Genomic DNA, 16,025 nt, shown 5'->3' with positions numbered 1-16,025 from the left:
GCTACCAGAGTGGGGGGGGGATGTCTGTTGCTTGCAGGTGAGTGCAGCATTTGCCCCTTAGGGTATTTCTTAAATTCAGTTTACCTCATTCCCTGTTCCTCACCTCCCCTACTCCTTATGTCTGTGTACTCACTTTACAGGGTTCATTGTTAGCTAAAGTAGGGGGGTGGCTTGACGCATGCACACAGCAGAAATCAGGTATTGGGGTCTGATAGTCAAACAGCCATGGTTGGCAGTACAAGGATCACAAGCATCATTAAAGAAGCTCACCTGGGACATACAAACAGAAGAAGTGCACAGGTAGCTATTTTTGAGGTGGAAACAGAGGAGGTCATCATGTAGGTAAGCTAACCTTTTTGAGTCTGGTTCAGGCCTTTACTGGGCCCCGTATTGGTGTACACTTTATCTTATTCTCTGCGGCTGATGGGACACTTGCTGCATGGGTGCTACCACTCTGACCCTTTACATGAAGGGATCATTGCCTTAGAAAGCACAACACGTAGAGGTTGCCTGTCTTGAGGAGGAGCGAGGGTCCAGGTGTCAGACAATCTCAGCAAGGGACAAAAAAGGATCCCAAGAAACACTCTGCTTCACAGGCACACCCCCAATACATCCAAGGTTCATTTGCTATCAGTCCACTCTCTCAAACTTGGATTCCTTTTCCAGCGCCACTAGGACTACAGCTGCTTCTAGGCCCCCTTCCTGTAATGCTCTTGCAGGCTTGAGGCTTAATTTGGAGTTTGGCAGACTGGGTATTCCATCACAAATGTGACAGATACTCCTGGTTACCTTACTACAATTGCCACAGGATAAAATGAACCTCTAATTAGGCGGACGGGATACCTGTCAAGCTTGAGATAGAGCAACCTGTCCACTGAAATCTAAAGAGACCCTTGGTGTACATTGTGTCCATCCTCTTTTTAGTGTGAGAAAGTCTTGGTTTCTTTCAAGACACCATATTATCCTACCACTTCTGTGACTTGGAGTCATGGTGCTACCCTTGCTGTGTTTTTCTCTTCTTTTTGCAGGTCCTGTGATGAATGGTCACAAACTGTGCAAAGTAGATTTTCTTATTGATTCACTGGGTTGTTTACAGTTATTGATTTTTTTTCTCCATTTTGTTTCCAATGTGCATCATCAAGGAATAGGGCTGGCTGCATGCAACGGAGGCTTAAATGAGATCTACAGAGCCATGATAGTGCACCTGATTTAGTCCTCTGTAGCAATGAATTCCAATGGGTTGTGAGAAATGCAGTCTTTTTTTACTACATATATCTGACTTGTGTATTGACAAACACAGGAGAGTAATACATAATCATTGCCTCTCTGCATTTAATAAAGTTGAGGCTTTCATACACTGCACATTTAGGAAGATCTAAACTCTGAGCATACATGCACCATATCATGGGAAGTGCATACTGGGATGAGAGCATAATTAGAGAGCAGAAAAAAAGAAATTCCAAGGGATCAGCCTTAAAAACAGATAAAATGTAGAACTGAATTGGACAGAATTATGGTGGCAGAGAGGGTGTCCTGTCAAAAGAGAACAGGAGGTGGCGGCCTCCACCGACTGTTGTTGGGGGACCAAAAAGACCTCTCTTGTCAGCGGTTAGAGTTACAGTGCGTGTTAGTCACTAATGTGAGGCCTATCCCTTGCAGGACTAACGTGAAACGGGAGTAAAACATCAGACGTCATCCAAACACCATGCAACAGCAGGGAACATCAATTATAATATCTAAATTTGTGAATAAGAGAGATCCCCATATTAACTATAGCTCTTACTCACTGAGGATGGCCATGATTACTTCAGTTTCCAAAAGGCCCCGTCTTATAAAGACTATATGATGTATTGGGAAGATAGGCAATCACAAGAAGTTTTAAGACAAACAAAAAACATAAATGAAACCACTCTTCTACATTATCAGGCTTTCGGAGATACTAAACAGAGAGAGGACTGCTGTACTTATTGAGATCTCCCATACAGAAAGTACTTTCTGAGGCATTCTATCAGCCAACCAGAAGCTTTGCAACACCATGAAATCAATGTAGATATAGAACTGCTGAGATCTGCAATAATGCTGATTCAGTCACCTGACTGAGTGCAGCCCCTTAACCCCTCTTAGCATTTGGGGAAATCGTGAAACCCGGAGTCACTAAGAAGCGGACCAGAGAAGACAACACTTAAGCCTCAATCAGCAGGTGATAAAGGCTATGAAGACTTACTGAAGACAGTTGGATTTACACTTGAGGATCATGCTTAAATGTTCAATGCTATGTTGCAGGCTAAAAGTGCTCTCAAAATGAAAATATGTGACAGAGAAGGTTAACTTAGTGTAGGACGCTCATAGGAAACTCTCTGACAGGGTGTCTGACACTGAATCAACCCTAGCTGCCCTGAAACCCACTCTGAAGGTAATACAAGAGAAAACTAATAACCGGGAAAGCTTGGTGGCGCTCCTGCTGTAGACGGTGGAAGATGCAGAAGAATGCTCACAACTTAACAATATTAGGATGGTTGCACTAAAAGGGCAGAGGGTGAAACCACAACTGAATTCCTTGAGGCTTGCTTAATGATGAAGATATACAACAATGCCCCATCGAAGTAGAAAGGGCACACATGATCTGGGGTGTCCTCCGGCTGCGGGGTCTCCACCCAGAATGATGTTGGCATGTCTCTTGAACTTTCGCAATGGGGACAGAACACTTCAAACTGCAGGGGAACATGGCTCTCAGTCGATAGACAATAAACAAATGAATATTTTTCCAGACTACATGTCCTCTGCACAGCAGCAGACAAGGTCTGTCAGGGCCGTTAAAAATCATTTACTCCAACACGATATTCAAAGTGTGCCACTGTATCCTGGAAGGCTAAGAATTATCATGGAAGGCACTTCTCACTTTTTCTTGACCCCAGAAAAAGCCTAGTACGGCACTGAAAAAAAAAGCATGGTTGTTGACATCTGGCACATGCTGACCGAGCAGACAAAGACGAGTCCAGACTACAGGCAGACCGAAGAAAGAACAGATCACACAAGCACAGGCATGACTAGTAGAAGATATAGTAAAGTATAGAGAGATCCAGGCAACTGCCATGGACACTGATCCGGACACGATAATTATTGGTCAGAAATGGCATTGCATGATGAGATACTGGGTATTGGGCCAATGACTGCTGACCAATTGAGCTAAGTCGCTGACACATTTGGGTCATGCCAGGCTGGGCTATTGAGGGGGGCGGGGTGGGCTGTCTGTGTGGGGGTGCCGGCTGGTGGGGGGGACTCGTCTGGAGACAAGAATGAAAACAAGCGCTCTATCCACAAAATGTGCTAAGAAGGGGAGCATCACTGGAGTGTGTCTTATGATCTGAATGACATTTCTGATATACTTTTACCACCCAATGTCTGCATTAGAGGCCTTTGGGGTCCCAGGACCTGGATTCCACAGCTGGATCTTCGCCACCACTTCCGGCGGCTCTGGGTGCTTGGCCTTGAAGCTGTCAGCTGCCAATCACAGGGACTGGTTGTTCCAAAGATGCTTTGCTGCTCCTCCCGAAGTCACCTCCTTCAGGATGCAGATACTCAGGAGGGGGGTTGTTGCCCACTCCTGAGAAGACATATTTAATGTTTGGTTACCATTACTGTTCTGTTTTATTGGCAGAACAGTTGCCTAAGCCTTTGCCAGGGAGGGGGGAAATTCATCAGCCATACCACCACTTCCACATCAATATATCCTGCCGGCAGAGACTGGGCTACTATATCAACACAAAGCATGTAGAGTACAATTGGCTTGCCAAGAATGTACATCGTCTGGGTTCATCCGCCAAACTACAAAGTATACCAGCATTTGAAGCACACACGGATACCTGCCTGCAAGCAACTCATCTGACAAAGACAGTTGCACTAAGAAAGAGGTGGAGGGGACAAGTGGGGGGGCACATCATACTCCTCATCCTCAGGAGCACATTGATATGGATTGCCCATGGGGTGCCTTACATTATACACACAAGACATTATCTATGATGAGGGCAGGCACAAAATCTTGAAGGGAAGTCCAATCAGGGAAGACTGTATACTGGCCAGTATCTATGCACCCAATGCTAATCAGACACCGTTATATGACACTTTGACCATGAAAGTGCTACAACAATCAAATCTGCCAAGCTTATGGTGAGGTGGCAACAATGCCATAATAGTTGTACACATGGACAGGTCACTTCACCACTGCAGGGACCTGCTGCCTTGACAGTATTGCAGAAATTCTTCTTTGGGTAGGACTGTGTTGCTTATTATTAGATATATGAAGAGGGCAACACTCTGGAGCATCAGAATGATCTGTTTTACTAATTTTATCTCCCTGTCCATGGGTTGCACGCAAGACTAGATAAGTGTCTAATAGAGAAGGGAATGGTACACAGGGTGGGAAATACTGAATATTTAGGACATGCTACTTTGGACCATAATTCACTGTGGATGAAAGCACACTGGGGTAACTGATATCAGGAGGACCGGTGACTAGAGAGCCACAGGCACTCCTTATTTTTGGAGTGCTTTAAGTGCATATTGAGTTTTTTTTTTTTTTTTAAAGAAATTGAGACCCTAATACTCCTTACAAGGGTCCAAACGTCGTCGACAACCAACAAGACAGTCCTTATGTTTCCTTCATTCCACAGATGAACTTCCCTATGGAGGTATGTGAATAAGACTATATGGAAGCTGTCTGGATGGTCAAATATTATCACACCAATGAATGTTAAATGACAGTGACATTCCTAATTTACAGTTCCTTGTGGTGTTTGTTTACTTGGGGAGCATTTAAGAATTTATTTTCCACAGTCTGAATATCCCTCATATTCTCGAAGCCCCAGATCTCACTACCATAGCTGTCAATTGGCATACATTTACCCTGGTATACTTTAGTGAATGCCTGCATTGGTTTAGCCCCCAACCTTTTAGCAAAATCGAGTCATGACAGCAGCTCTCAAAAATACATTCCTTTTAGTTTTCATTTGGGAACCCCACATGACATGCATCCTACCTATGAAAATCATATGTAGTTCTAATATGCACAAAACATCTGGTATATAAATATCAGATTAACAGTCATGTGAATGTACTTGATTTATTATTTACTGTCCAACAACATTATGCTTCCCTCACTCACTTCTCTGTGCTCAAAGTATTGAAATTTTAATCTGGTGATCTACTCCACAAGTTCAACATTATTTTCCTTAAGTGTGGCTTATTCCTGACTGAGGTGAGACTTGTAAAGATATTTATCTGAGTAATTCACACCAACTCAAAGTTTTAGCCTCACAATGGGGAATAGCAGAATTGACCCAGGAATACTTTTCTTTATGGTTTCCCTATGGGGCAGGTTCGGCCGGATACAGAGGGTTTAAACAAAATCAGATGCCTAAAGAAAATACTTTATTATTTGTTAGGTGTTAACATTCACAGCAGTCTCAGTAAAATGACATCTCTTACAGTCTTTGAGTTTCTAGTCTTCGCCTTTCTTTTTGTAACAAGCTCCTCTCCTCTTTGCTACCAGGCAGCAGACTGTCTCTCCGCTTCCTTCAGAGGTATGTGCTGGGGAGCTCTTGTACTTCCTCCTTCTACTCCTTTGCTGCTTCCTCCTCTGCAGTGGTATGTGCTTGGGCTCTCTTGTACTTTCTCCTTTCACTTCAGCTCCACTTCCCCCTCTCCAGCAGCACATGCTTGTAATGGGGGCCATACATGGTGATGGAGACAGATCAACACACACAGAAGTGGAAGCCATGAAAGGTTATTAAGTGTGGACAGAGACCCAGAGAAGGGAGGCTTTTATACCAGTGTGACAGGGCAGATACCCAGGGAGGACAAGCCCTGCACCAAATGTCAGAGGCCAGACTCTAAACCATGTGTGGCACATGAGAGACCAAGTTCTACGTGAAGTGTGTAAGAGACAAGACAGCAAGTCTGCACTTAGTGCGTGACTAGAACACCCAAAGAGGATAGACTGTACTAAGTGTGACTGCGGACAGACCAGTCTTTGCATCCATATTCCAACAGGAGAGACCAGGCTATGCACCCATTATAATGAAGACAAACACAGACATGTCATGTCTACACCCACTGCTAGAGGGGAGAGCCCCATGGAGAGCAGGCAGTGAACTCAGTGTGACAGGAAAGAGACCAGCTCAGCACCCAGGGAAAGATCAGGTACTATGCAGAGTATGACAGTGGAGAAGGCAGTTCTTCCAGTGCCACCAAAGCGAGACCTTCAGAGTCCAGGCTCTGCACCCAGTGTGATGGAGGAGAGACCTGGAGAGGTCAGGCTCTGCTCCCAGTGTGATGGGATATGCCAGGCTCTACAACCAATGTGAGAGGAGAGACCAAATCTCTGCAGCCATGTGACAAGGGACAGGATGTTTAGTTTGTTGACCGTTTACAGCAGTTCTACGCTATTGTTACTTCCACACAGACTAGGCCCAGCCGGGGTCTTTGTGACAACTGTGAGTAAGAAGGCTGGAAGGATTTTGAAGGATCCCCTCAGGAGCAACCAAGAACACTAACACAAAGGCAAGGGAGGCTATCCCACTTACCTATCTGTTAACCTTTGGCAGGGTAACCTCTCCAAGACAACAGACCAAGTAGAGGCAAGAGGCTCTCCCTAATTTCAAAGGGGCCTTTAGTCTCCTTACTGAACAATCCTCAGTTTGACCCACCACAAAGGATCCCAGGAATGTTCTGGGACCAAGGCTTCATCTTAAGATACCAATAAAGTGTGCCTGATACAAAAAGAAACCCAGTGTGGTTGCAGCCACATGTGTCCTACGATTCTCTTTCATCTACTTGGTCGTACACCATAACTGAAGAAGACTCCACAGAAAATACAATAATGTCAAATGGAGGGTACACTTATTGGGCCCCTCTGACCACACAGACCCACTCTGGGTCTCTCTCCTGTTCTTGACAGGCCTCAGTGTGCACACATGTTTGACTTGCTAATGTGTGTGATGACCAGGGCGGTCAAAACACTGCTGTTTGTAATGGTGAATTAATGGGCGGGGTGCATGCTCTTCAAAGCCATGCAGGAAAAGCAGATATTATTACTGGTAATTATTACATATGTTATTAAAAGGAGGACTCCTGCAGTCTGGACCCCACTCATGCTACTGTTCCAGATCCCACTCTTCAGAAAAGCCAGGCTGTACACCCAATGTAATGGAGGGAAGATCTGGCGAGGCTGAGCTCTGCGCTCTGATTGACGGTCGAGAGGTCAAGAAAGGCCAGGACCTGCATGCAGTGTGGCAGGGTAAAGAGACTAGGAGAGGTCAGGCTCAGCATCCAGTGTAGGAGTGCCCTAGAAAGGTCAGGATCTGATTTCAGGCACTGCAGAGAGTTTAACGAATGAGAGACCTGGAGAGGGCAGGCTCTACAATCTGTGCGACAGAAGAAGATTTAGGAGGCCCGCTCTGCATTCACTGAGAGATCGGACAGACCAGGCTCTTTACCAAGCACAGAGATAGGAACAGCAAGACATTTTCTCGGTGACTCCACAAGGTACTCTGATATAATAAAAAAAACATATTTTAAGTGTGTGAGAAGTTAGAATACTTGGCAAGGAAAAGTGCAAAAATATTGTACTGCTGCACAGGAGAACAGTGAGATATGTCTGATATATTGCGGCCTGCAACTAGGTTTGATATGTGCCCCTTTTCACTCATTATTACCCCTCTGTCCCACAGAACCCGGAGGGCCATAGTTCCATATCACTTGCAGAGAGACAGCCCTTGGCACAACAGGCAACAGTAAAGAGGTGCCCCCCAACAATAACTAATGGTTCCACCTAGTGTTTTAACCATCCAGACCTGCACATAAACATCAGGCCCTTTAGTAAGAGATGAGCCCAGACATGTAGGGTGTGTATAAAGTCGAAAGTCACTGGACTTGTGGCCATGTGACAGACTGTACCTCGTGTTATTTTAGCAGACACAGAAAGTGTCATGTGCATATGATCGGAGTCATGAGTATCCTGTTAGGCAGTTTTTCCAACTAAAGAGTGTGAGCCTATAGGCAGTAGTGTAGGTCTACACAAGCGATATTCTTATTAAGTAAGGGTGACTACTATAAAAATACCTGTGACTACTGTCCCCATTACCATGCCAAGACACAACAGATGGCTGGATACAGCTGTTTATAGTAGTAGGGCATGTTGTTATGTCATGTTGATTTGTATAGCACACTAATCACCCAAGAGGGTATCAAGGCACCTGGGCAGGTATGTGGTCCCTGAGGTGCTTATACCAAGAGCCAAGTCTTCACCTTCTTGTGGAACCAAACAAGTGAGTAGGAGGCTCTGCTGTGTTGAGGGAGGTCGTTCCATGTCTTGAGTGCGATGAAGGTGAATGAGTGCCCTATAGTTTTGCTTTTGTGGATGCAGAGAGTGTGTGCTGGTTAGTGTGAGGCACAGCATAGGTGTCTGGTGGATTGGTGAAAGTGTATGGGGCTGTTTAGGTATTCTGCTCCTGTGTTGTGTAGGGCTTTGAATGTGTTTGAGAGAAGTTTAAATTGGCTGCACTTGTGAATGGGGATCAGGGAAGCTTCCTGGGGTGCGGTACGATGTGGGTGTAGCTTGGGAGATCAAGTATGAGTCTTGTGGAGGTGTTCTGGATGGTCTGTGTAGGAGTTGTTTAAAGATTCCAGCATAGAGAGTGTTACCATACTCAAGCCTGCTGGTGATGTGTACTTGTGTGATGGTCTGTCCGGCGTTCTGAGGCAACCTTTTGAAGATCTTTTGCAGCACAGATAGAGTTGAGCTGACCTATATTTCTTGCGTGGTGCATGGTTGGTGGCCCTAACTCCGACGGCCACCAGGTGGAGTCCTACTGGAGGCCTTGTTGCCAAAGACTGGTACTTCCGTCTTGTCAGAGTTAAGCTTCAGGCAGCTGGTTCGCATCCAGTTTGCAGTGCAGTTGGTGAAGTTGGTTCTGGTGGTGGTTGTCTTGCCCGTCAGGGAGAGGATGAGTTGGGTGCTATCAGTGTACATGACTGTAATGTCTTGAGAAATGGCAGTGCTGAGGAACGATCTCTGGGGGACTCTGCATATCAGTTTCATGGCCCCTGATGTAAAGGGTGTCAGCGCCCGAACCCTCGCCTCAACAGACAACATCCTCCTCGGCGACCTGAACTTCCACCTGGAAAACAACAATGATATCAACACCACCAACCTACTCACCAACCTCGGCCTCAAGCGACTCGTCACGTCGTCCACCCACACCGCAGGACACACACTCGACCCCGTCTTCTCAGCCAGCAACCACGTCTCCTTCAGCCACACCACCGAACTCCACTGGACCGACCATCGCTGCTTCCATTTCTCCTTCCAGAAGCCGGTCACTCACCACCTCACCACTCAACCCCCCGCCGCTATTGGAACAGAATCTCAGCAGAACAGCTGATCTCCACCCTCGCCCAGGCACCTCCTCCCAGGACCCCAACACAGCCACCATCAACCTGCATCAATGGATAGAAAACTGCGCCAACACCCTCGCACCACTCAAACAACCCTCGGACATCCACCACAGACCCATGGCCAGCTGGTTCACCCCCGACCTGCAGGCCTCCAAACAGGAATGCCGATGAACGGAGAAGACCTGGCACCTTGCACCCACCGAATCCAACCACATCGCCCTCAAGACTGCCATCCGCAAACATCACCAGGTGATCCACACCACCAAAAGAACCTACTACAAAAGCCGCATAGACACCAACGCTCACAACAACAAAGAGCTCTTAGGCATCATCAAAGAACTCTCCAACCCCAGGCCCTGCTCCTACGAACCCTCGCCATCACAGGAGCTCTGCAACTCCCTCGCCACTTACTTCCGTCGAAAGATAGAAGACATCTACAACAGCTTCAAACCTCAGACCCACCAGCCAACCACAGTCAGCCATAAACCCAGCGCACCAAGCAACACCAACCCTCTATGCTCCTGGATCCACGTTAACAATGAAGACACCGTCAACACCATGGCCTCCATCCACTCCGGCTCCCCCCTCGAACCCCTATCCGTACCAGATCTTCAACAAAGCCAGCGCCATCATCGCCCCCCACCTCCGTGCCATCATCAACAGCTCCTTCGAGACAGCCACCTTCCCGGAGAGCTGGAAACACGCCGATGTCAACGCCCTGTTGAAGAAACCCAAAACGGACCCAGATGACCCGAAAAACTACCGGCCCATCTCCCTCCTCCCCTTCCCAGCAAAGGTCATTGAGAAAATCGTGAACAGCCAACTATCCCGCTTTCTGGAAGACAGCAAAGCGCTCAATACCTCCCAATCCAGATTTCGTAAGAACCACAGCACGGAGACCGCACTCATTGCCGCCACAGATGACATCAGGACCATGCTCGACGAAGGCGAAACCGCAGCGCTCATCCTCCTGGACCTCTCCGCAGCCTTCAACACCGTTTGTCACCACACCCTTTGAACACGCCTCCACAACGCCGGGATCCGCGACAAGGCCCTCGACTGGATCTCTTTATTCCTCTAAGGCAGAACCCAGAGAGTCCGCCTTCCGCCTTACTTGTCCGAACCCTCCAAAACCATCTGAGGCGTCCCCCAGGGATCCTCCCTCAGCCCAACACTTTTCAATGTTTACATGGCTCCTCTCGCCAACATCGCACCATCCCACCACATCAACATAGTATCCTACGCAGACGACACCCAGCTGTTCATCTCCCTCACGAAAGACCCCACAACCTCCACAATGGACTTCACGCCATCGCCAACTGGATGGAATCAAGCCACCTCAAGCTAAACACAGACAAAACAGATATCCTCATCCTCGGCAGCAACCCCTCTGCCTGGAACGAGTCCTGGTGGCCTACTTCCCTAGGAGCCGCGCCCACTCTCACCACCCAAGTACGGAACCTGGGAATCATCCTGGACTCAGCAGGTCAACACAGTCTCCTCTTCCTGTTACAACACCCTTTCCATGCTCCGCAAGATTTTGAAGTGGATTCCCATCGAAACCAGAAAGACAGTCATCCACGCCCTGGTCAGCAGCCGACTGGACTTTGGCAACGCACTCTATGCAGGAACCACGGCCAAACTACAAACGAAAATGTAATGTATCCAAAACGCCTCCGCCCGACTCATCCTCGACATCCCACGCCACGACCACATCTCAGCCCACCTCAGAGACCTACACTGGCTACCCCTATCGAAGAGGATTACCTTAAACTACTCACCCATGCACACAAAGCCCTCCAGAACACAGGTCCGGCCTACCTCAACGACAGAGTCACCTTCCACACCCCCGTCTGCCAGCTCCGCTTCGCCAGCCTCGCCCTCGCCTCCGTCCCCGCATTTGCTGCACCACCGCCAGAGAAAAGATCCTTCTCTCACCTTGCCGCCAAGACCTGGAACTCCCTACCGCTCCACGTACGCCAGACCCAGGACCTCCTGACTTTCAGGAAACGCCTCAAGACATGGCTATTCGACCAGTAGCTCCCCCCCTCCCAGTGCCTTGAGACCCTGACTGGTGAGTAGCGCGCTTTATAAATTACGTGATTGATTGATTTGGGCTTTTCCCGTGAGGAAGGAACAGATCCATTTGACAGCAGAACCTTATACTCCAATTTCATGGAGTCTTCTGATGAGGTTGTTGTGGGAGACAGTGTCAAAGGCTGCTGAGAGGTTGAGGAGAATGAGGGCCATTGTTTCTACTCGGGCCAGGATGATATGAATGTTGTTTGTGGCAGCAATGAGGGCAGTTTCAGTGCTGTGATTATTTCTGAATCCCAATTGTTGTCTGGGTTGTGCATTGCTTGTTGATGGCATTCTCAATTGCTCTGTCAGGATAGGGAAGCAGGGACATGGGTCAGATGTTGCTTAGTTGATTTGGGTCAGCTATGGGCTTCTAGATGAGGGCATTGATTTTTGTAAGTTTCCATTCATCTGGGAAAGCGGCGGATGTGTTGGAGGTGTTGATGATGTTGGTCAGGGTGGTGTTGATTGGTGATGTTCTCAGGCTGGAAATTTGGTGGGAGCATGAGTCCATTGGGACGCCTGAGTGGATGGTCTGCATAATTGCCACGTGTTGTTTCTGGTGAGGGTAGTCCATTAGGACAGGTGGCCGTCTTCATTGATGGTGAGTAGGTTAGCAATAAGTTCTACCGGGTTGGGTTGGTGTGCGAAGTGGATGTAGACGTTAGCTATGTTGCTGTTGAAGAAGTTGGATAGGTTGTTGCAGATTTGTTGAGAGGCAGCAATGTATTGACAGTAGCTGAGGGCGAGGTGAAATCCTTGATGATTGAGAATATCTCCTTGCAGCTGTTGGAGCTTCCTTTGATGTGGTCCACTAGCACTTTTTCCAGGAGTCTCTAAGTTGCTGGTGACAGTGTCTGATTGCAGCTCTGATGTATTTCTGTTGGTGGTGGCGTGGCTGGCTCTCCATTTCTTTTCTAGTTGTTTACAGTGTTATTTGGGGTGTCTAAAGTCTTTTGTGTAACTGCTGGCCTGCTTGCTTGATCTACTATGCTTGTTGGGTTTGATGGAGTCCACGCAGTACTTAATCCTTTAGTTGAAGTTGTTGATATTCTTTTTGAGGTGGTCTGTGGGGCCAGCCTAATTCGTGCTCAGGGGGCTGAGCCAGTCTGCTTCTGTGATTTTTACCCAAGCTGTGGCTTTGAATGCTGAACCTGGTAGGGGTGCTGACTTGGGGTATTTTGCTTTGGAAGTGGATGATGGAGTGGAGGGTCCATGTGAGAGGTGTGGTGGAGTTGTATTCGATGCCTAGACCTTAGTCCCTGAACTCTTATGGGAAGATTTTCTCTTGGCTTAGTGAGGTAAAACAAGTTGTTATAAAACCGATTGCTGCCTGTAGATGTAAATACTGTTTCAAGTGCAGTTAAAAAATAGCGTACTGTGCAGATTTCCTTTTCTGTAAGCACCCCTTGTAATATAGGAAAGAACAATGCGATACAGATTCTCTCATCTGAAAACGCCCCTCATAGTGTAGCAAAAAGCACTGCAGTTTGGACAGATTTCTCAGTGTCAGTAAATAGTTGTGTCGCATGCACAGAATTTCTCTTTTTTATACACCCTGTGAAGCGTAGTAAAGCATAATGCAGTGCAGACTTCCTACATGATGTAAACTCCCCTTTTATTGTAATAAAAATCAGAGCACTTTGTACCTATTTCCTCTTTTTCACCTCTTTTTTACCTCCATTGTTTGGTAAAAAGCACAGCTTTCCTGTTCTGTCAAGGCCCATCACAGAATAGGAGAAAGCAGTGCATGGTACCGTTTATTCTGTAAATACTTTTGATGGCCTCATACTGACCACATGGTCCATTTTCATACGTTTACTTATACTAAAAGTCTTCTATTTTGGCTGTATGAAAGCATGAAAATCACTCTAAACATACTAATTTTAGCTCCAAAAATGATGATCGACATCTAAAAGTCCTAAATAGTTGAACGATGCAACATCAGATGCCTCCCAGTACTAAGTCACTCGCTGAGTTACTGGGAATGGGATTTACATTGATCAAATGTACTGTTAAACAGCATGTTTCACGAAAACATTACTTTTTTTTACAACGGTCATTGTAGGTTTTTCTTGGAAGAGGGCAGATGCCGAATATCCTCTCCCTTTGCATCCTTCACTCCAGGCTGTCCTGGGAGCTAGACCAGAGCACCCAGCCTAAGCAGTGAACACAAGTCATTGCCTTCATGCATAAGCACTTTCAGGAGTATTGTACTTGTTTTCTGATTATTTTCAGACCTTCCCCACAGCATAAAAGGGTGTAATTTCCGTCAAGTTTCTCGCTACTTGGAAATAGCTGCATTTTCTCCTCGCACTAAAGTGCTACTCAAAGTGCCCACATAATTCATGAAATGTGACAAATACATGCACTGTAAACTTGACACCTATAGATATGTCACACAATGAGGACTTGGCAGGGAAGCTCCAGGATTATTCAGTCTATTTCTACAAACACAGCAGAAGGTGCTGACAATCTCCTACCTGAGCAGAAACCTGTGCAGACATGTCCAGGCTCCCTCCTCCTCCTCCTTGGGTTGGGGGGGGGGGCAGGTGCAGATTCGGGGTCTGTGAGGGTCTGAAGATGAAGATAACTGCACAGAGAGACAGGGAATCCTTCCTCCTCTGAACAAGGATGGACACAGAGTGAGATGCCGGAAGTGATGTCAGCATCCGTTGCTAGTGCTGTCTCTGCCGCGCTGACCCGGAGAAGGAAACACTTCTTCTACAATGTGCTCAGAGGATTTCATCCGCAGGCGAGGAGCGCCATCTGGTGGCCGTTGACGGAACCGCCGCCTCCAGACTCCAGCAGTGAATTTGAAATGACGATTTATATTTAATTTAAAGTATGAAAATGTAGACAGCTGCTGCCACTAACCTGGACAGCGTTTTACTAATGCTCCTGTTTCTCTGGGTTATTATTTCTATTTAATAGGGCTGGGTATCCCCAAACAATACTCTGCCTTTTTGGCCCAAATTAAGCTTAGCATTTTTGTTTTAAGGGCATAATTGCCTCTTAACATACATAGTAAGGTAGATTAAGCTTTGGGGATTTCTATTACTTCATGTCATGTTGTGTTTAGCCTTTCTGTTACGTTGTCGGGAGTTCGGGAAGTCGCTTTAAACATATCTATTTTGTTTTATACATGCAGGCTCGAGTAGTCTCTCCGTAAAGTCCATCTAGCACCAGGATATCAATGTGGGCAGCAGATTACTCTTTAAGTGTCATTACCATAACAGACCCTACCCTGCCCAGTCCTAACCAACCAAAAACCCTACCAGCACATCTAGTCACTGGCATCCCCAGACCCTAACTACCCACACCAACCCAAAACACAACCTGGCCCAGATGCTATCCTCTCCAGACCCTGCCCTCACAGAGACCCTATCCACTAGTACCCAGACCATTCCTCCCAGAAACCACCTCTACCAACGCTCTACCTTTTAATATCATCAGGTCCTACCTAACACCTATTGCAGACCCTATTGACTAACACCTACACATATCGTATCCACTAACATTTAATCCAGGCTCTACCCACTTACACCCCGAGACCCTACACATTAAGATCCACCTTGGGCACTGGACAGTTGCACCACCTCAAAACACTATCCACCTCAGACCCTATCCCTTTTAGAGTCAAAGGGAAATGCAAAATTCTTATATTAGTGATCAGGCATTCTTTCACATAACTTCATTTTCCTTGACATTCTGCCTCTGAGAGCGGAATATGGATACTGTCAGAACCCCTTGTGGAGGGCTATAGGAGAAGCAGAAGCAACTGGGCCCAGCAGTGGGAGTAGATGCCTTTAACTCCTGATGTCCAGTGGCCTGACCTGCTATGGGTCCTAAGTAACTTAGCCAAGTACCACTCCTTCAGCACTTGACTTTCAGTGGTAGTGTGGGTTGAGCAGTTCAAGGCTTTTAAGAGGAAGGTAGATGCAGGATTAACGAGGGCTCGTAACTGAAAATATCCTTATTATCCCCAGTAAAATGAGTGTCCAGTCCGATATTGTTCTTTAATGTAAAAAGCCGTATTTTTTATACACACTAAAAACAGCACATTAAATAACCCACACAGTTATCTCTCCAAGCTAGTGCTCTAGCATGGATGAAACACTTTGGGCCAGATGTATCATGAAGGCCTGTTGCGATTCGGAATTTGCGATTTTTAAAGAAATCGCTATTTCCGACTCGCAAAATGCCATGTATCACATTTGCGAACCGGTAATAGCGATTTCTTAAAAATCGCAAATGCTATTACCGGATCGAAAATTGCGATACCGGCCCCATTCGCACCTATGGACCTGTTGGCCCATATCTGCGAATTTATAGCATTTCCAAAATTGCGATTTTCTTAACTAGAAATCGCAATTTTGGAAATGCAAAACCCCAGGGTGCTGGGGGCCTAAGGCCCCCTCTGCTGCACCCCAAAAGTATTTTCTACACCATGTAAGGTGCACACATGCCAAAAGGGCATGTGTGCTTTACAT

The 16,025-nt window shown here is 46.7% G+C and overlaps 1 pseudogene; it reads right to left on the bottom strand.

The window, feature by feature from the left end:
• The window catches only part of LOC138286976 (zinc finger protein 208-like), a 475,759-nt pseudogene extending 461,582 nt beyond the window's left edge, over positions 1-14,177 (bottom strand).
• Positions 14,178-16,025: the final 1,848 nt, after the last annotated feature.

The sequence above is a fragment of the Pleurodeles waltl genome, chromosome 4_1 (genome assembly GCF_031143425.1).
Source record: "Pleurodeles waltl isolate 20211129_DDA chromosome 4_1, aPleWal1.hap1.20221129, whole genome shotgun sequence".
NCBI lineage: Eukaryota > Metazoa > Chordata > Amphibia > Caudata > Salamandridae > Pleurodeles > Pleurodeles waltl.
Note: the sequence above shows the minus strand (reverse complement) of the source record. Positions and strands in the feature narration are given on the sequence as shown.